The 21,155-nt window shown below is 36.7% G+C and overlaps 1 long non-coding RNA gene across 1 annotated transcript in view; it reads left to right on the top strand.

Annotated features, from left to right (window-relative positions):
• Positions 1–544: 544 nt before the first annotated feature.
• The window catches only part of LOC148955821 (uncharacterized), a 60,504-nt gene continuing 39,893 nt past the window's right edge, over positions 545–21,155 (top strand). The window contains exon 1 of the long non-coding RNA XR_016143745.1: positions 545–667. This is a non-coding gene — a long non-coding RNA (uncharacterized LOC148955821). The remainder of the gene's footprint in view (positions 668–21,155) is intronic.

Below are 21,155 nucleotides of genomic sequence, written 5' to 3'. Positions count from 1 at the left end.
AAAAAAAAAAAAAAAAAAAAAAAAAAAAAAAAAAAAATAAAAATCGTACTGTAAAGGAAGATTGTATTTTCTTTTTAGATTGAAGCTGAGTTGTATTAATTATTGCTGTATTGAAAGTATTTGCAGCTAATGGCATTGTGCTGAGAAGGAAGAAAATTAGTCATATTGAAAGAAGTCTCAACTGACATTGCTGTCAAGAGGAGACTCAAATCTCTCAGATCAGATCAGTTAGTCAAATGAAACTTCCAGGAATGAGTCTAGGCTATAGGCTTAAATACAACTGGGGAAGGGTAAAGTTCTACGAAATCATATTAGCCTATTGAGTTAGGAATAAAGTGAATACACCATTTGATGCCTTTTTTTATGCTGATTAGGAATAGGCCTATAATAAGCATTTCTATCGGAAATGAATTTCAGCCCCCCCCCCCCGATATAGGCTATACCTAACCTAACCCTGAATTGGAGTATATAGGGGGGGGGGGCGGAAATTCATTTCCGATAGAAATGATTATTATATTCGTAATCAGCATAAAAAAAGGCATTGAATGGTGTATTCACTTTTGTCCTAACTCAAAAATATGATTTTGTAGAACTTTACCGGGGAAGGTGCTATCAAGCTATTATCTTTACCCTTTCCTGATTTCTATGGCTGTGAAGATTTGTGCAGGTAAAAAGACACTAATTTGAATTTGAAATTAGGCCTAAATATTTCACCTCTATTTTGGGTTTTCTGTTTCTTTTTCTAGGTCTAGTTTTGGAAATGCAATTCTGTAGCCCTTGAAGCTATTGGCTAACAAGTTTATTTGGTAAATTTGCAGGTTGCACAAACGTTTAGCTAGGATAAAAGTGCTAATGTCATTTGATGCCTTTTTTTATGCTCTTTCATAATAAAATAATTACTTCTGTTGCAAATTGCATCTTGAGCCCTTAAAGGGGCACCAAAGGTATTTTATATGAATTATGGAAGAGCATAAAAAAAGTATCAAATGATGTTTTCATTTTCATCCTAGCTAAACTATATGGCCCACTGCAAATTTAACATGATCTTTACACCACCACCCCTGTTATGTGCAAATATATACCCTGAATTGAAATATAGCCTACCCTGAGTTGTTAACAGCAAAGTTTTGAATTACAAAATTCAGCACTATTTTTGTTGACATCATTTGAAAAACTTGAAATGGTAGGAAAATAGTTTGAATTGATTTGCCTAATAAATGAGGTTTGAATTGTTTTAAATAAGTAGTTTTGGAATATATTACTCTTGAACAACTTATTTATAAACTAGTGATATGTTTTTAACCACTTTTCAGTAACTTTGCTAGTGTTGATAACTTCTTTGTGTGGTTACAAAAATGAAATACCTTTGGGGCCCCTTTAAGGGCTCAAGATGCAATTTGCAACAGAATCAATTATTGTGTCATGAAAGAGCATGAAAAAAGGCATCATGGCATTTTCACTTTCATCCTAGCTAAATTATTGTGCCACCTGCAAATTTACCATTTATTTTTTTTTGATTAAGGAAATAGGCCTATATTTTCAAATCTTTAAAACCATAGGCTATCCTATAAATCAGGATTAGACAAAGGATTAAGGCTCTCACTTGCATTGGGCCTCATCTGGGGAAAGATTGTGAAAGGTCAGTGCCCATTTGAGAGGGAAGAGGTAAAGGTAGGTTGAGTCAGATATCCAGCAGTTGGACAGCTAATGACGAATCTGGCAGTTCAATCACTTTAAAGTCTATAATTCCACCTAGAATTCAATTTTGAATTGTTTCAACATTCAATTTGCATAAATTTTCTTAATAGCCTTGGAGTAGGCCTAGGGTAAGCTTTAAGATTTTAGCCATATACAATGCTGAATATTTTGAATAAATTTGTAGTCAATTGTGGATCTTAACCCTGGACACACATTCCAAGCTTGAACCTAATCTTTTAAAATGCAGTCCTATTTTGGACACATCTTAAAGTTGGAATAAAGTATCTAAATCATAAAGGCAAGAGACTCAATCTTAGATTGAATAGAAAAAAGGTTGTGAATTAGAATAGCCTAAGTGTGTTTTAATAGGCTTGGGTATCACTGGCAGATCCAGGAACTGAGGGAACACTACCACCCCCCCTTTTTTTTAGAATAAATTAGTCAATTACTGGGCACTTTTGTCACACTGCCTTCCCCCTCCCTCCCCCAATATTTGCTCATTGGTGCCATTGTCAAATTGGGCCTTCCCCAAGTTTTTCTCTAGATCCACCCCTGGTGGCTATAGAGGTGACTTTTGTCTAAATTAAAAAATTGAAAATTTAACTTTCAAGATTATAGTCAGTCAGTCTCCCAACTAGCCTAGTCCTAACTATCAACCAATCCCAACTATAAGGTGTGTTTTTTAAGTAAGGTCCATTGGAACATAAGTACACAACAAAAGATTATTCTAAAAAAGCAAATTTATTTTCAGAAAGTACATAGGCTACTTTACTTTATTTTTAAGCATAGTTACCAAGTTTTTCAAACACTTATCAGACATCTTCACTAATTTGAAGTAAACTCTTCATAAAAACTTGCTGCCAGCTCCAAGAACCAAGAGTTCACTGCTGCTTTTACATTTTTGTCATCATTGTAATGGTTGGCACTGAGGTGGCAATTGGTTGAATTGAGACAAAACATAGGTTTTTCATATCATGCCCAAATCAAGGCAACAAAACATAGAATAGAAAGACACACACTCCCCAGAAAATTTGAAGGCCTATCAGACTCTTCCAGCACAAAATCATGGTGTCAGTGTTTTGGAATAGGTATGGTGTTTTTTGGTTGATTTCATGCAACAAAGAACCACTATCAATGCAGAAGCACACTACCTTACCCTCTAAAAGCTTCACAGAGTAATACCAAAAAAAAAAAAAACTAACTTGGCATGCTGAGAAAGGGAATTGTCCTTCTTGATGACAATGCAAGACCTCATACTTGCTTGTCAGATCTGCAATTCATTGGACAGTTTTGGCTGGGAAGTTTTAGACCACCTACCATACAGTCCTGATCTTATTTTGAGTAATTACCATCCATTTCTCTACCTTAAGCAACACCTCTGGCAACCATTACAATGATGGTGACAACATAAAGTAGAAGTCAATTCTTGGTTATTGGAACAGGCAGAAAGTTTTTATACAGAGGTTACTTTAAAATTAGTTAAGAGGTATTACTGAAAATAAATTTACGTTTTTGAAATAATTTTTTGTTGTGTAGGCCTACTTATATTCCAATGGACCTTACTTAAAATTAATTAAAAAAACTTTTTCCACAAAATAAGTTTTTCAAAGAAAAGTAAAGAACTCCATTAAACAAAAAATGAGCAAAACTAAAATCAAATAATACCAAGTGTGAAACTACCACAAATCAGCATTGATAAATAAATGAAACCCAAAACAAACAGAAATTACAATAATTAACTGAGTCAAACTCAAAACCAGTAGAAATTAACATAAGTTGGGCACAAAACCCCTATGCCTTCCCAAGGCCAGAACAAAATTTGCACTTTACTGAAAAAATATAAATGTTTTTACTTTTATAACTTTAATAAATCAAATAATATTAACATTTTGGTTTCTAAATATCAGTATGTGTTTATTAAACTGACAATACACATTCGTCTGTAGTTTTTTAGTAAAGTGCAAATTTTGTTCTGGCCTTGGGAAGGCATAGGGGTTTTGCACCCAACTTATGTTAATTTCTGCTTGTTTTGAGTTTGACTTGGTTAATTATTGTAATTTCTGTTCATTTTGGGTTTCATTTATTTATCAATGCTGATTTGCGGTAGTTTCATGCTTAGTAGATTATTTGATTTTATTTTTGATCATTTTTGGTTTAATGGAGTTCTTTACTTTTCTTTGAAAAACTTATTTTGTGGAAATTTTTTTTTTTTAATTAATTTTTGTTTGTTTTATATTGACATAGTCTTTTCAGGGAAAAAGAAAATAATACTTTAAATTTTTCGTTTTTAAGACTTTATAGTTTGGCCTGCTATTTGTATGCTGGAGAAAAATTTTCAGCAATTTTTAACAGCATACACCCTTATAAAAACTGGACACAAATAGTACCGTTTAATTTAGTAACTCCTCTAGTCGACCTGTAATGGAAAACTTGATACCATTTGCAAAAAAATCTGTTTACTTTCTTTGATAGCTTGGATACACTTACGCTATTTGGATTTGGTTAAATTTTAAGAGCAGAAGTAGCCCCAAACGTTTGAACATAATACCCTCAGTTGTTCTTGGGATATTGCTGAGATGCTTTATTGGGAATTAGCATTATCACAGTGCATTTTGATTTAATCTTAAGTCAATATTTAGGTTTCAAACATATAAAAATTGGATTTGAGGAAGACTAAAATCTATTCTATAAATCATATACAACAACTGTCTATATAAACTTTATATGCCCCCAGGCACTGAGGGCTCTGAGGAGGTTATCATCCTAAAAGACTTAATTTCCAGAACTTTCAACTACGTTGAACAAAATGGGTATCTCAAAATTTTGATTGGATTTGTCTGGGAAAAATGGTGGGCGTGAGAGGGGCGTTAGTTGCTATCCAATCACTGTCAACTATTAAAAAGGACACTTGCCCTTTGAATTTCCAGTCAAATGAGTTTTTATTGAAGTTTCTACAATAACGCTTTCTATGAAAACCTTATATGCCCCCAGGGCATAACTTAAAACCCCTGGAAATCAACTATGCTGAACAAAATGGCTATCTCAAAATTTTGATTGGATGTGTTTAGGGGAATGATGGGCATGCGGGAGGGGGCCAGTTGCCCTCCAATCATTTTTGACTATTAAAAAGGGTACTAGCACTTTGAATTTCCAATTGAATGAGCCTGTTTTGAAGTTTCTATGACAATGCCTTCTATAAAAACCTCATATGCTCCCAGGGCATAACATAAAACCCTTGCCCTGAGGGTTGTGGGGGAGTGTTCTCCTCAAAAACACATTTTCTATCTGGAAATCAACTATGCTGAATGAAATGGCTATCTAAAAATTTTGATTGGATGTGTTATGGGGAATGATGGGTGTGTGGGGAGGGGGGCTAGTTGCCCTCCAATCACTTTTGACTTTTAAAAAGGGTACTAGCCCTTTGAATTTCCAATCAAATGAGCCTGTTGGGAAGTTTCTATGACAACGCCTTCTATAAAAACCTTATATGCCCCAGGGTATAATTTAAAACCCTTGCCCTGAGGGTTGTGGGGGAGTGTACTCCTCAAAAACATATTTTCTATCTGGAAATCAAGTATGCTGAACAAAATGGCTATCTCAAAATTTTGATTGGATGTGTTTGGAGGAATGATGAGTGTGGGGGGGGGGGGCTAGTTGCCCTCCAATCACTTTAAACTATTAGAAACGGGTACTAGCCCTTTGAATTTCCAATCGAATGAGCCTTTCTTGAAGTTTCTATGACAACACCTTCTATAAACCCTTATATACCCCCAGGGTATAATGTAAAACCCTTGCCCTGAGGGTTGTAGGGAAGTATTCTCCTCAAAAACATATTTTCTATCTGGAACTCAACTACGCTGTACAAAATGGCTGTCTCAAAATTGTTATTGGATGTGTGTGGGGGAATGAGTGGCAGGGGGGGCTAGTTGCCCTCAAATCACTTTAGACTATTAAAAGGGGCACTAGCCCTTTGAATTTCCAATTGAATGAGTCTTTTTTAAAGTTTCTATGACAAAGCCTTCTATAAAAACCTTATATGCCCCCCGGGCATAGCTTACAACCTTTCCCCCGAGGGTTGTGGGGGAGTGTCCTCCTCAAAAAAAATATTTTCAATCTGGAAATCAAATGCGCTGAACGAAATGGCTATATCGAAATTTTGCTTAAATGTATTTAGGGGAATAATCGGCGTGGGGAAGGCCTAGTTGCCCTCCAATCACTTTTAGCTATTAAAAAAGGCACTAGCCCTTAGAATTCCCAATCGATTGAGCCCTTTTTGAAGCTTCTACAACAACGCCTTCTATGAAAACCTTATATGCCCCCAGGGTATAACTTAAAACCCTTGCCCCAAGGGTTGTGGGGGAGTGTCCTCCTCAAAAAGATATTTTCTATCTTGAAATCAACTATGCTGAACAAAATGGCTATCTCAAAATTTTGATTGGACGTATTTGGGAGTATGATGGGCGTGGGGGGGGGCTAGTTGCCCTCTAATCACTTTTGACTGTTAAAAAGGGCACTAGCCCTTTGATATTCCAATCGAATGAGCCTTTTTTGAAGTTTCTACAACAACGCCTTCTATAAAAACCTTATATGCCCTCAGGGCATAACTTAAAACCCTTGCCCCAAGGGTTGTGGGGGAGTGTCCTCCTCAAAAAGATATTTTCTATCTTGAAATCAACTATGCTGAACAAAATGGCTATCTCAAAATTTTGATTGGACGTATTTGGGAGTATGATGGGCGTGGGGGAGGGGGGCTAGTTGCCCTCTAATCACTTTTGACTGTTAAAAAGGGCACTAGCCCTCCTTGTTGTATGTTTTGGGGCCACTCCTTCTGCTAGCTCATGCATAAGGGCTCTGAACACTGTTCTATTGGTTGTAGTACATGATAATTGGGCTAAATCAATGTTGTCAAACTCAAAGTTATCTATTCATCACATTTGTGGTCTGCATTGTGGACAGAGGCCATGCAGAGATCCTTCAAGTGTGATTTTTGGGTGGCAGCTAAGCTCTGTTCACTTGATAAGATAAGATAAGACAAGATAATTATTTCAAAAATGACTATCACAAGTCCCAAAGGGCCAAATGTGCATTTTGGGGTCATATAATAAAAAAAAACATAAAAATAGCCCAACAACTAAAAAACTGGCTAAACAATGCCAAAAACAACAATATCAGAAAGGCAAAGCCATTCATTAGTCTAAAAAAAAGAAAAAAAGTATCAAATGTAAGAAAGTTAAAAAGGCAAAAACCAAAACAAAACCAAAAAAAAATTGAGATAAAAGTAGTGTTAAAATCCAATTATATATGATAAGTTTAGTTTTCATGTATTTGTCACAATATATTTGAGAACAAAGGCAGCCCATATTTTTGTTTCTGTTTTTGAAGTGTGAGTATTTTTTTATTATTATTACAGATGGGGCATAAATCATAAGAATGTTATGAAATTGGTTGTAAAGCATACACTGATACTTAAACAAATCCTGATATCCTCTTCCTTCTGCATAGACAAGGGCAAACATTTCTAGTATTCCAAAGTCCCGTCAGTCTACAAGTATTCTGTTACTACAGCTGAAAAGTCCCATCAGTCATTTATCCAAAGTACATTGTTGTAAAAGGCAGGTAAAAAAATGGCGATGATGAATAACCATAAACATCAAGTGTTTTTTCCTTTAATAGTAAAACTGTCTCAATAAGCAGCTATTTGAATACCTGGAAACAGCATGTTCAGTTTGCCAGTAAATATATTTCATTGGTATGTGGTATAATTTATGTTGTCACTTTGGTCCATTACACTATACCTCCTCAGAGGTAAACACTGTACCTCTTCCTAAAACAATTCAATTTTTTAAAGACAAGTAGCAGAAAAACTGTTATCACACAAGAATCTGTTATTAACCTCTTGAACAAGCTTGGCAGTAACATCAAAGAAGAAGTATGGCTTGATGAGGTCCATTAAGTTAAGCAGGGTCTTCAGTGCCATACTCCAAAAAAAGAATCTGCTTTGAGTTAAGAGGCTGCTCCTGATTTAGGTGTGTCAGATGAAGTTAAAAACATGGAGATTCTATACTCAATTGCTGCATCTCCACTACCATTAAAAGAAGTTAATGAGAAACCAGCTTTAAGCAATTTTTCAGCAAAATTAAAGCAAAAATCAAAAAATAAGACAAGCAACAAAGTCCCAGAGCCTATAAGGAAGTGGGAAAAGATTATTAGACAAACTGAGACTTTTGATGTGAGAGATATGAGGCTGGAACAAGAAAAGATAGTAAATTCCTCTACATCAACTGATTTTTTTTGCACTTTTGAATATGATATTGTTTCAGTCTAATCTGTCCACCAGCCAAAGAAACATAATGTTAAATTTAACTGCACAAAACAATTTTAAAAAAATGTGGGAAAACAACTGTTGTAGAGAATAAGAGACTATTGGTCAAATGACCAGGATTTGAGAACTTTGTTTTTATTCTCAAGAATGAACAGAAATAATTTAGGATATATTACAAAACCCAAACAATCATCAATACCTAAACAATGGCTACTGATGAACAGCCAGACTCTTCAAGCTGTATCTAAAGATGAATATGTTGAACAATAGCTTCTGGGACTTGGCAATTCCCAGTAGGTATGTTAGCACTGAGGAATCAATTATACTTTTCAAGGGCATGTCTTCTCTCAAGCAATACAATCCAATAAGCCCCATAAAAGAGAATACCTTCTACATTGTGAAAATATCCAGACATGATGGTTAATATTGTTGGCTGCACATGCAACTCCCCCCCCCCACTTATCAATCAAGACATAGTCCTAGGCTAAATGCTAAATAAGCAAAGACAATAAGAAAATACTATAATAATAAAATTCTTAGATTTGTCCTATAATAGCTTATGTAGAAAGTTTCTACTAATCAGATTTGCATGTTTCCTTCCATTTTTATCCATGTTTATAAATCATTTTTAAACGACGGGCCTGCATTCTAATTTAAAATTTTGATTTAGAAGCTCTTTGCTATCTTGAAAAGTAGTTGAGTTAGGTGAATGAAATACTTAGGAATATATCTAGAGCCTTAGGGATCTGCTTGGAAGGTATTTTGAAGCACCTGTCTCTACTCTCTCTGAGGGTTCTGGCCTTTAACAATATTTGTATTAAAAGTAAGACCGCTGTTAATTGGACAGTGTCTAATCTTGGACAGAATTCTAGATAATGGTAATTTGTGCATTTTGGAAAGTAATTGAGGAAGATGAATGAAACTATCAGGAATAATTTCAGAGCCAGAGCCGCATAGGCAGTAGACAGGTTGAAACAGTTAATCATTTCTTGTGCCCTGGTGGCCAACTCTCAACTGCAATAGCTCTGACATGAAATGTAGGCTTGCACCTGTAAAGCTCTAGCTTTCAAAAACTAGCAAACCTTTGGAAAAGTAGCAATCTATCAAAGAAACTCAAAATACACCTATCTAATTGTTTACTAATTCCAATAGTCATGTACAGATACAAAATATGGACACTGAAAAAATGAAAATGAAAAAAAACTTCCAGCTTTCAAGATGAGATGTCTCCATTGCATTACTAGAATCAAATACACCAACTACCTTTCAAATACAAAAGTATACCAAAAGCTCAAGTCAACTGAAACCATTCTCAGTAACATCAAGAAACAGCAACTGCATTGGTTTGGCCATATTCAGTCTTCCATTCGATCTTTACCTGTCAAGACGTCTTGTTTTGAAATGAATAACGCTTGTCATTTTCAAGTGAAGACACAAGATCAGCCTGGTTGCACCCTGCTTGTGCTGGCATAACAAAAAGTAATCACCTTAAAAACCCTAATTGGTTATGCGTTCAATGCCGAGCGTCGATGGTTGAAAATAACGTGATTAATACCATTGATAATAAACCAGAAGTGGTCAAACCAATCGATGCTGTAAAATCCCCCATTATTTTGGATGAAGAAAATTCAACTATCTCCAACGAAAATCAACTTTAAGTGATAGTTCGAAGTGGTATTACGAATTCCCCTACTATACCTTGTGTTTCGAGTAATGTCAACAATAGTTCTGATGGATCGATTTATTCTGCAAAAATAACCACAACCCATCACTCCCAAATTACCCCCCAAATCTATTTTTCCAGTGAAGGTGAATTGACAAGCATTGCAGAAGGGGCTAATGTCTTCGAGCCCCATATATGTGAAGATTGCCTAAAAAAGACGCAGAAATCGTCAATCTCAGGAAACGGATTATTAATCTTGAATTTCTTTATGATAGTTTATCTGATCTTTAAGAACGTCAGGAAAGTGATCTTTTCAAGGACAATGAAATCAAAATGTTGATGATGCTATGCATGCATTAAAATCCCCTACACCACCCAGTGTTTCTCCTTTAGCTGATACTTCTAATCCAAATTCTTTAAGTTGCATAAAAACTGTAAAACCCTTTGAACCTGAAACCTGAAATTTTCACAAGGGATTAAAAAGGTTACGCAAACTAATACTACTGACCTTGTTTTAACTAAAGATACTTTATTCTTGAAATCCAGAGGTAATGACACATCTTTAAAAATTGACAATGATGTAAAACTTACAAGCAGTTATTCTCACCCAAAGCAATCATTTATTCAAAAAATGAGTTCAGTGATCTTAAGTGCAATCAATCAATCATTTTATTAATACTAAACTCTATTACAAACTTAATGAAAAATTTTTTGGCCCAAGAAGCTTGGCTTGTTGCCAAGATGCTAAATCAACCTAATGTGTGCTTTAGATTTTTAGACAGTAGATGTATGTCTAGTAATTGTAAATATCTACACATTTGTAACTTTCATGTTTTTAGTCGTTGTATAAATAATGTGCAAATACTCCCATGTTGATATCTGTAAACAATTTTCAAGTGGAAGATGCTTTGGCTGTGCAAAACCTCATATCAAATTGCCCAGTAAGAGTCGTAGTAGGTTCCAAAAAAATTGGGCTATCCAGAGGCCACCTAAATTCTGCTAATCCTACTCAATATTTTTTAGACCATCGCTCACACGCAAAAAAGCCCACAAACCATCCAGTCCTTTCCAATCGAGTACCTATCCAAAGGATATCACCACCTACATATCCAGCTCCATACCCCCTTCCTTCTTTTTCAAAGATAAACCCACCCACCCCTCCGGCTGCTTTCCAACATTTTCCTACCCTTCCATCTGTCATTCCCCACCACCTTGCGTACCCACTCAACGTGGACTGTTCGTACCATTCCTCTGCAAAAATACCCTCATCTTTCTTAATTCCTCCAGTCCCCCCCAAACTCAGCTGCTACTTAGTTACTGCTGTTTAGAGTCTCCACTAGTACCTGCTCAATTAAATGCCATTGCATTTGAAAAAGATGGATTTGATCCCCCTGTCACTTGTTCTGACTACCCAAGCTTAGCTCCCATCAAGAATTCCACTAGAACCCCTGACCCCATCTGTGACATCAAAAAAAGTAAAGTGTAAAAACGGTACCTTCACAAGTCGCTTTTAATTCCCCACACTTTTGTTGAGTAACACTGAAAGCCTTAACTTTGAAAAACTTAATGAATTAGACACCCTTTCTAAAATATCTAGATTAGATGTAATTTCTATTACTGAAGTTCAAGCTCAAAATTTGCACATGTTAAAGATTAACAATTTTTCTCAATTTATTAAAGTCAGACCAGAAAACCACCCTCTGGGTAAGAAAGGTGGCGGAATACTGTTCTTTGTCTGTAATGACTTGTACCAAAGTGAAATCTCAATTCTGTGTTCTTTTAAAAAACTTATAAGAAAAAAAAATCAATTTTTTCAAGGTAGATCGTATTAGTGAGGCCAATAGTCTAAGGAAGTTCCTAAAGAAAAAATTGAGAAAAGCAGCTTCTGATTATTATAATAGTAAAGTCAAAGATCTATATTCTAACAAGCCCAAGCAATGGTATAGAAAAATGAAAGAAATATGAGGAAAAAATCCTTCTGAAGTTTTTCCCTGAACCCCCTAATAAGACTGCCAACGATTTGAACTTGTACCTTGTTTCCATTGTTCAAAGTCTCCCCCCTTTCACTGACTCAAGTCCAACTATTCCTCCCAATACTTCCTCCCCCTTTATTTCTCCCTCTGATGTTATAAATGAAATTCTAAAGCTTAGAAAATCAAGTATTTGCCCCTCGGACATCCCAGTTGACTTAATTACAGCCTTTTCAGACAAAATTGCTGAGCCTTTATCAAATATTTTCAACCACATCACAAAATTTGGTTAATTCCCAAGTTGCTGGAAACAAGGTTTTATAACACCTGTCCCAAAAAAATGCACCAATCTGACTTTTGCCAACATTCACCCCATTACACTCACTTCAGTTTTTTCCAAACTTTATGAAGGTTTCCTCTGTGACTGGCTTAAGGATAAAATTTGTCCACATATTGACACCTGGCAGTTTGGTAACTTAAAGAAAACTTCCACCACCCATTACCTTGTGCACTTAATGCATACCATTGTAAGTAACCTTGATAAACCAAATGTTTGGCTGAACCTTGTCTTAGTTGATTTCCAAAAAGCTTTTGACCTGGTTGATCACACCACTCTAATTTCTTCACTACTGGTTAACTTTGAACTTGATCCTCTGCTAGTAAATATTGTTATATTGTTTCTTTCAAATAGATCTCAAGTTGTTAAATACAAAAATATTTTCTCTAACCCCCTCCCTATATAATGTGGAATTCCTCAAGGAACCTTATTGGGACCACTTTTATTTCTAGTCATGATTAATGATATTGGTAAGGATTTCCCCCAAAGGTGGAAATACATTGGCGACTTGTTGATCCTTGAAGTATGTCACAGGAATATTAAAAGTGACCCCCTTGAAATTCTAAACCACATTTTGGATGAAGCTAAGAACCTAAATATGAAAGTAAATTCCACTAAATCAAATATAATGACAATAAATTTCTTGAAATCTACTCCTGCTTTCCTTGATCCTATCCCCCAAGATATTTCTGTGTCTTCCTTTAAATTACTTGGTATTACAATTTTCTATAATTTAAAGTGGGATATCCATGTGAAAGATATTAGCTAATGCATCCATGTCTCTCCTTAAGCTCTTGAATAAATTTAATATCCCCCAATCCCATTCTTTAAGTATCTATACTTCCTTTGTCCACCCACATCTTGAATATGCTTGTCCAGTTTGGCATCCTGGCATCTTTTTTGGAGGAAAATACCCGAAAAAGAAATGGCATCATTACAACAAACTCTGCATTATGTCATAATAAAATCAAATTTAGTTGCCCAGGACTTGTAATTTCTGTCTGATGCAAAAGACTTTAGGTTTCTATAATTCATCAACTCAAAGGGTTCATCTCTAAGGAAGCTCAGTATTTTTTGACAAGTCTACATTTTTTACAGTGTACGTTTCTACTAATTGACAGCTCAAAGCATTCGGCCTTTCAGCAACTTAAATCTTTTTATTCAAGCAAAAGGATTTCAATCTTCAGTGTATTCTAATTTCAAATTAATAAACAAACTTCTTTTCCTTGGCTTTCCAGATGGCAGGAGAGGGGGCTTAAAATTTTCAGTTGATAGTTATAGAACCATAACAATGTGATTGAAAATCTTCAAATTTGTATTCCTGGAATTCTGGCCATCTTTGGGCAGAAATGGATGTTTTCTGGTTGAAAATGGTAGCAAGCACTTTTTTCATGTGATGTGATTTTTATTGGTGGCTTGCTTAAAAAGTTTATCATCTGCTGAGGATTTATCAATGGCTTTGGTAATTACTTCAGTATTCATGTCAATATCAGCGGGCAATTAATGAATAAAGGCAGAACTCACTACAGCACTAATGCCATACTGTAGAGCTTTATCTGCCTACTGTTGAGCTGCTTTTAAGGATATGGGCTCAGAGAGGAATGGGGCTACATAGGCTAGTATGAGCTATCACTATTGTCTAATATTCTTATTGTTCCATCTGTATTAGAAATAAATTTGGGATTGTCTCGAGATGACATAGTTTGGCACGCCTAACCTTCACAAGTCAGACAAAAGGTCTAATTTTCCCTTCAGAGAAAAGAGTTTATTTATATAATGTTTAGTAAAAGTGGCCTTTTTAATACGGAATGTTCCAGAAATACTCTATAAACAAGGAATAGACTCTATCATTGGCAGCACAATAGTGCTGCTTACTTAAAGAACAATGTTGGCACAATGTATTATTTTTTTGTTTCTTTTAGACCAGGGAACTTTGTATCAAAGGAGTTGTCATAGAAACTTAGAAAAGGGCTCATTCATTTGGAAATTGGAATGGCCAGTGCCCTATTTAATAGCCAAAAGTGATTGTAAGGCAACTAACACCCCTTCCACACCCACAATTTCCCGAAACACATCCAATCAAAATTTTGAGATAGTCATTTTGTTCAATGTAGTTGAAAGATCTGGAAATTATGTTTTTGAGGAGGAAAGTCCCCCCACAGCCCTCTGTGCAAGGGTTGTAAGTTATGCCCTGGGGGTATATAAGATTTTTATAGAAAGGTTTGTCACAGAAACTTCAAACAGGGCTCATTTGCCCAAACACATCCAATCAAGATTTTGAGATAGACAATTTGTTCAACATAGTTGAAAGGTCTGGAAATGATGTCTTTGAGGATGATAACCTCCTCAGAGCCCTCAGGGCAAGGGTTGTAAGTTATGCCCTGGGGGCATATAAGGTTTTTACAGAATTCTTTGTCGTAGAAACTTCAAAAAAAGCTCTTTTGATTGGAAATTGAAAGTGCTAGTGCCCTTTTTAACAGTCGAAAGTAACTCGAAGGCAACTAACCCCCTTTCACGCCCACCATTTCCCCAAACTCATTCAATTACAATTTTGAGATAGGCATTTTGTTCAACTTAGTTAAAAGTTTAGTAAATTATGTCTGTGAGGATGGCAAACCCCTCAGGGCAAGGATTGTAAGTTATGACCTGTGGGCAAAGCGTTTTCATAGAACCTTCAAAAAAGGGCTCATGGAAGGCATTTCGTAGAAACTTCGAAAAGGGCTTATTCAATTGGAAATTGGAAGGGCTTGTGCCCTTTTTAAAAGCCGAAAGTGGAATGCAACTAACACCCCTTCCATGCCCACCATTTCCCCAAACACATCCAATCAAAATTTTTAGATAGCCCTTTTGTCCAACGTAGTTGGCAGATCTGGAAATTATGTCTTTGAGGAGGACACTCCCCCCGCAGCCCTCAGGGCAAGGGTTTAAGTTATGCCCAGGGGGCATATAAGGTTTTTATGGAGTGTTGTTATAGAAACTTCAAAAAGGGCTCACTCGATTGGAAATTCGTCCCCTTTTTAATAGTCAAAAGTGATTGGAGGGCAACTAACGCCCCTCTCACACCCACTATCTCCCCAAACACATCTCATCAAAATATTGAGATTGACATTTTGTTCAACGTAGTTGAATGTTCTGGAAATTAGGTCTTTGAGGATGACAACCCCCCACAGCCCTCAGGGCAAGGGTTGTAAGTTATGCCCTGGGAACATCTAAGGGTTATGGCGAAAGCATTGTCGTAAAAACTTAAAAAAGGGCTCATACGATTGGTAATTGAAAGGGCTAGTGCCCTTTTTAATAGATGAAAGTAATTGAAGGGCAACTAACCCCTCTCTCAAATCCACCATTTCTCCAAACACAAGCAATCAAAATTTTGTGATCATTTTGTTCAACATAGTTGAAAGTTCTGGAAATTAGGTCTTTGAAGATGATAAACCCCTTAGAGCCCTCAGGGGAAGGGTTGTAAGCTATGCCCTTGGGGCATATTAGGTTCTTATAGAAACTTCAAAAAGGGCTCATGTGATTGGAAATTGAAAGGGCTAGTGCCCTTTTTAATAATCAAAAGTGATTGGAGGGCAACTAACACTCGTCACATGCCCACCATTTCCCCAAACACATCCAATCAAAATTCTGAGATAACCATTTTGTTTGACATAGTTGAAAGTTCTTGAATTTATGTATTTGAGGATGACAAACCCCCCACACCCTTCAGGGAAAGGCTGTAACTTATATCCTGGGGACCTATAAGGGTTTTTATAGATAGTGTTGTTGTAGAAACTTCTAAAAAGGCTCATTCAATTGGATATGGAAAGGACTAGTGCCCTTTTTGATAATCAAAAGTGATTGGACAGCAACTAACCCCTCTCGCGCCCACCATTTCCTCAAATATATCCTATCAAAATTTTGAGAAAGTCATTTTCTTCAACGTTGAATGTTCTGTAAATTAGGTCTTTTAGGATAACACCCTCCCCCCCAAGCCCTCAAGGTAAGGGTTGTAAATTATGCCCTGGGATCATTTAAGGTTTTTATAGAAAGGGTGGTCGTATAAACTCATAAAGGGCTCATTCACTCGGATATTGAAAGGGACAATGCCCTTTTTTAAAAGTGGGAAGTGATTGGAGGGCAATTAACCCCACTCTCACGCCCACCATTTCCATAAGCACATCCAATAAAAATTTGAGATAACCATTTTGTTCAACGTAGTTGAATTTTCTTGAAATTTTGTCTTTGTGGATGACAACGCCCCCCCCCCCCCACAGCCCTCAGGGTAAGGGTTGTAAGTTATGCCCTGGGGGGATATAAGGTTTTTATTGAAAGTGTTTTTGTAGAAACTTCAAAAAGGGCTCATTCGATAGGAAATTGAAAGGGCTAGTGCCTTTTATATAGTCGAAGTGATTGGAGGGCAACTAACCCCCCTCTCACTCACTATTTTCCCAAACAAATCCAATCAAATTTTGAGATAGCCAAAGTTCTGGAAATTAGGTCTTTGAGGATGACAACCCCCTCACAACGCTCAGGGCAAGGGTTGCAAGTTATGTCCCAGAGGCATATAAGGTTTTTATAGAAAGTGTTGTCGTAAAACTTCAAAAAGGGCTGATTCGATTGAAAATTGAAAGGGATAGTGCCCTTTTTAATAGTGAAAAGTAATTGGAGGGCAACTAACCCCCCTCTCATGCCCACTATTCCCCGAACACATCCAAACAAAATATTGAGATAGCCATTTTATTCAACGTAGTTGAAATGTCCGGAAGTTAAGTTTATGAGGATGAAAAACCCCCCAGCCCCCTTGGCAAAGGTTGTAAGTTATGCCCTGGGGGTATCTAAGCATTGTTATAGAAAGCGTTGTTGTAGAAATTTCTAAAAGGCCTCATTTAATTGGGAATTGAGCAAGCTAGTGCCCTTATTAATAGTCAAAAGGTATTGGAGAGCGAAAGCACCCCCTTCCCCCTCCATGCATATCATTTTCCCAAAAACTTCTGATCAACATTTTAATATAGCCATTTTGTTGAACTTGGTTGATGGGTCCGGAAATTATGCCTTTGAGTATGACCCCCCCACAGCCCTTAGGGCTAATGTGGTAAGTTATGCCCCGGGGCATACCCCTCTCTCACGCCCATGCCTCTCTTACGCCCAAAATTTCCCAAAATACATCCAATAAAAATTTTAAGATAGTCATTTTGTTCAAAGTAGTTGAAAATTCTGAAAATTAGATCTTTTACCCCCCCCCCCAACAGCCCTAAGGGCAAGGGTTGTAAATTAAGGCCTGGAGGCATATAAGTTTTTTTTTTATAGAAAGTGTTGTTGCAGAAACTTAAAAAAAGGCTCATTAAATTGGAAATGGAGAGGGCTACTGCCTCTATTAATATTCAAAAGCGATCGGAGGGCGAATGCCCCCCCCCCCCCAAGTCCATCATTATTCCAAACACTTCCGATCAACATTTTGATATAGCCATTTTGTTGAACTTGGTTGAAGGGTCTGGAAATTATGTCTTTGAGCATGACACCCCCCCCCCCCGCATCCCTCAGGGCTAAGGTTGTAAGTTATGCCCTGGGGGCATATAATGTTTTTATAGGAAGCGTTGTCGTGAAAACTTCAAAAAGGGTTCATTTGATTGGAATATCAATATTATTAATCATGACTAGAAATAAAAGTGGTCCCAATAAGCTTCCTTGAGGGATTCCACAATATATAGGGAGGGGGTTAGAGAAAATATTTTTGTATTTAACAACTTGAGATCTATTTGAAAGAAACAATATAACAATATTTACTAGCAGAGGATCAAGTTCAAAGTTAACCAGTAGTGAACAAATTAGGGTGGTGTGGTCAACCAGGTCAAAAGCTTTTTGGAAATCAACTAAGACAAGGTTCAGCCAAACATTTGGTTTATCAAGGTTACTTACGATGGTATGCATTAAGTGCACAAGGTAATGTGTGGTGGAAGTTTTCTTTAAGTTACCAAACTGCCAGGTGTCAATATGTGGACAAATTTTATCCTTAAGCCAGTCACAGAGGAAACCTTCATAAAGTTTGGAAAAAACTGAAGTGAGTGTAATGGGGTGAATGCTGGCATAAGTCAGATTGGTGCATTTTTTTGGGACAGGTGTTATAAAACCTTGTTTCCAGCAACTTGGGAATCAACCAAATTTTGTGATGTGGTTGAAAATATCAAACAGTTCGTGGTAACGAACTGTAAGTAAGGAGCGACCCGGCTCAATGGTAACCGAAACTCTAGAAACCGGGTTTTTGATACCAATAGATATATCAAAAGAATCAGATTTCAATGCTGATTTCAAATATATAACTTCCATCAAGTTTAGAGCTACCCATCAAAAGTTACGTGCCTGAGAAAATTTGGCTGATTTTCAAAAAAAGGGGGAAAGACCCCCTAAAAGTTATAGAACATTTATGAAAATCACACCATCATATTCAGAGTATCAGAGAACCCTACTGTTGTGGTTTCAAGCTCCTATCTACAAAATTTTGGAATTTTGCATTTTTTGCCAGATTAAAGATCACGGATGGGTTTTTATTTTTTTTTTTTTTTTTTTTTTTTTTGTTTTTTTTTTTACCAGGGGTGTTCGTTAAGAACCCTTTGGCCTAGAAAAAAGTTGGAGGGGGAATTTGAAACGAAAATAAAAATTAAATTGCCCATTTTAATTGACCAAAAAAAATGGAGGGCAACTAGGCCCCCTCCCACGCTCATTTTTTTCCCAAAGTCACCCGATCAAAATTTTGAGATAGCCATTTTGTTCAGCATGGTCGAAAATATGATAAAAATGTCTTTTAGGATGACTTGATCCCCCAAAGTCCCCAGGGGGAGGGCTGAAAGTTATGAACTTTACTCAATGTTAACATATAGTATTGGTTATTGGGAAGTATACAGACTTTTTCAGAGGAGATTTTTTCTGGTAGGTGGGGGAAGGAGAGGGTCGGGGGCTATATGGAAGCAGCTGGCCATGCCGCCCGTGTGCCGGGCGCCCGGGCCCGGGCTCTGCCGCGCCCCCCGGATTTCCCAGCATTATTAAATAAAAAGATCAGGAATTAAATAAAAAAAAAAAAATTTTTTCAACTGATCAACTGTTTGTGATTAAGAGGTCATTTTTAAAGAAATGGAAAAAAAAATTCTAACTATAGTTTAAAGAGCATGGTATTGACTAGGGGGCGAACCCCCTAATATACGTGTTAAAAATTTATGAATATAGAAGTTCGTTACGTAAGTTAATTCTAAGTTACGTATATTTATTACTAATAAAAACGTTCGTAAATAAAATTAAACAAGTTTCGAGAAAGCTATTTAACCAAATAATATGAAATTTTGTTTTAATTATTCATGTACGGTGAGCCACAATCAAAACCTGCATTAATTCAAAAACGTTCAAAAATTAAATAAAAAAAACAAGTTTTTTTAACTGAAAGTAAGGAACGACGTTAAAACTTAAAACGAACAGAAATTATTCCGTATATGAAGGGGGCTGTCCCCTCCTCAACGCCTCGCTCTTTACGCTAAAGTTTGACTTTCTCACAACTCTATTTTTTTAAACAATAAAAAAAATTTAGCGTAAAGAGCGAGGCGTTGAGGAGGGGACAGCCCCCTTCATATACGGAATAATTTCTGTTCGTTTTAAGTTTTAACGTCGTTCCTTACTTTCAGTTAAAAAAACTTGTTTTTTTTATTTAATTTGATAAAGGCTCAGCAATTTTGTCTGAAAAGGCTGTAATTAAGTCAACTGGGATGTCCAAGGGGCAAATACTTGATTTTCTAAGCTTTAGAATTTCATTTATAACATCAGAAGGAGAAATAAAGGGGGAGGAAGTATTGGGAGGAATAGTTGGACTTGAGTCAGTGAAAGGGGGGAGACTTTGAAAAATGGAAGCAAGGTACAAGTTCAAATCGTTGGCAGTCTTATTAGGGGGTTCAGAGAGATGAAAATCAACTTCAGAAGGATTTTTTCCTCATATTTCTTTAATTTTTCTGTACCATTGCTTGGGCTTGTTAAAAGATAGATCTTTGACATTACTGTTATAATAATTAGAAGCTGCTTTTCTTAATTTTTTCTTTAGGAACTTCCTTAGACTATTAGCCTCAGTAATACGACCTGCCTTGAAAAATGGAGAGGGCTACTGCCTCTATTAATATTCAAAAGCGATCAGAGGGCGAATTCGCCCCCCCCCCAAGTCCATCATTTTCCCAAACGCTTCCGATCAACATTTTGATATAGCCATTTTTTTTAACTTAGTTGAAGGGTCCGGAAATTACGTTTTGAGTATGACACCCACCCCCACAGTCCTCAGGGTTAAGGTTGTAAGTTATGCCCTGGGGGCATATAATGTTTTTATTGGAAGCGTTGTCGTGAAAACTTCAAAAAGGGTTCCTTCGATTAGAAATTGAGAGGGATATGGTCCTTTTTAACAGTCGAAAATACTCGGAGGGAGAATCACCCCTCCCCCACGCCCATCAGTTCCCAAACATTTCCGATCAACCTTTTGATATGGTCATTTTGTTCAACGTAGTTGAAAGGTCTAGAATTTATGGCTTTGAGGATTACAACCCTCCACTGAGGACAAGGGTCGTACTAAGTTATGCGCTTGGGGCATATAAGGTTTTATAGAAAGTCTTGTCGTAGAAGCTTCAAAAAGGGCTCATTTGATTGGAAATTGATATGACTAGTACCTTTTGTATTGGTTAAAAGTGATAAGAGGGCAAATCCCCCCCCCCCACGCCCATCATTTCTCCAAACACTTCCAATCGAAATTTTGAGATAGCTATTTTGTTCAACGTATTTGAATAGTCTGGAAATTACGTCTTTGAGGATAGCAAATCCCCCCAGCCCTCTGGGCAAGGGTTGTAAGTGGGGGCATATAAGGTTATTATTGAAAGCATGGTAATATAAACTTCTTTGGGGGGGGGGCTCATTGGATCGTTAATCAGACGTTCTAGTGCTTTTTTTAAGGGTCAAAGTGATTGGAGGGCAGCTAACCCCCCTTCCACCTCACACACACACACACGTTGTATTGTCCCGAAATGTAGGATATCTAATAGAAATTTTGAGATGGCCAATTTTTTTCATTTTGTCAGTAAAGTACAAACTATATTCTGGCTTTTAGAAAGCATAGGGGTTTAGATAATGGGCCTGAGTCTTTCCAGACAGGAAAAATCTATTTTTAAA

Source organism: Artemia sp. Qi Xiang Cuo, chromosome 2, assembly GCF_049724085.1.
Source record: "Artemia sp. Qi Xiang Cuo chromosome 2, ASM4972408v1, whole genome shotgun sequence".
In the NCBI taxonomy this organism is placed as follows: Eukaryota; Metazoa; Arthropoda; class Branchiopoda; order Anostraca; family Artemiidae; genus Artemia; species Artemia sp. Qi Xiang Cuo.
This window is presented reverse-complemented; position numbering and strand designations above follow the sequence as displayed.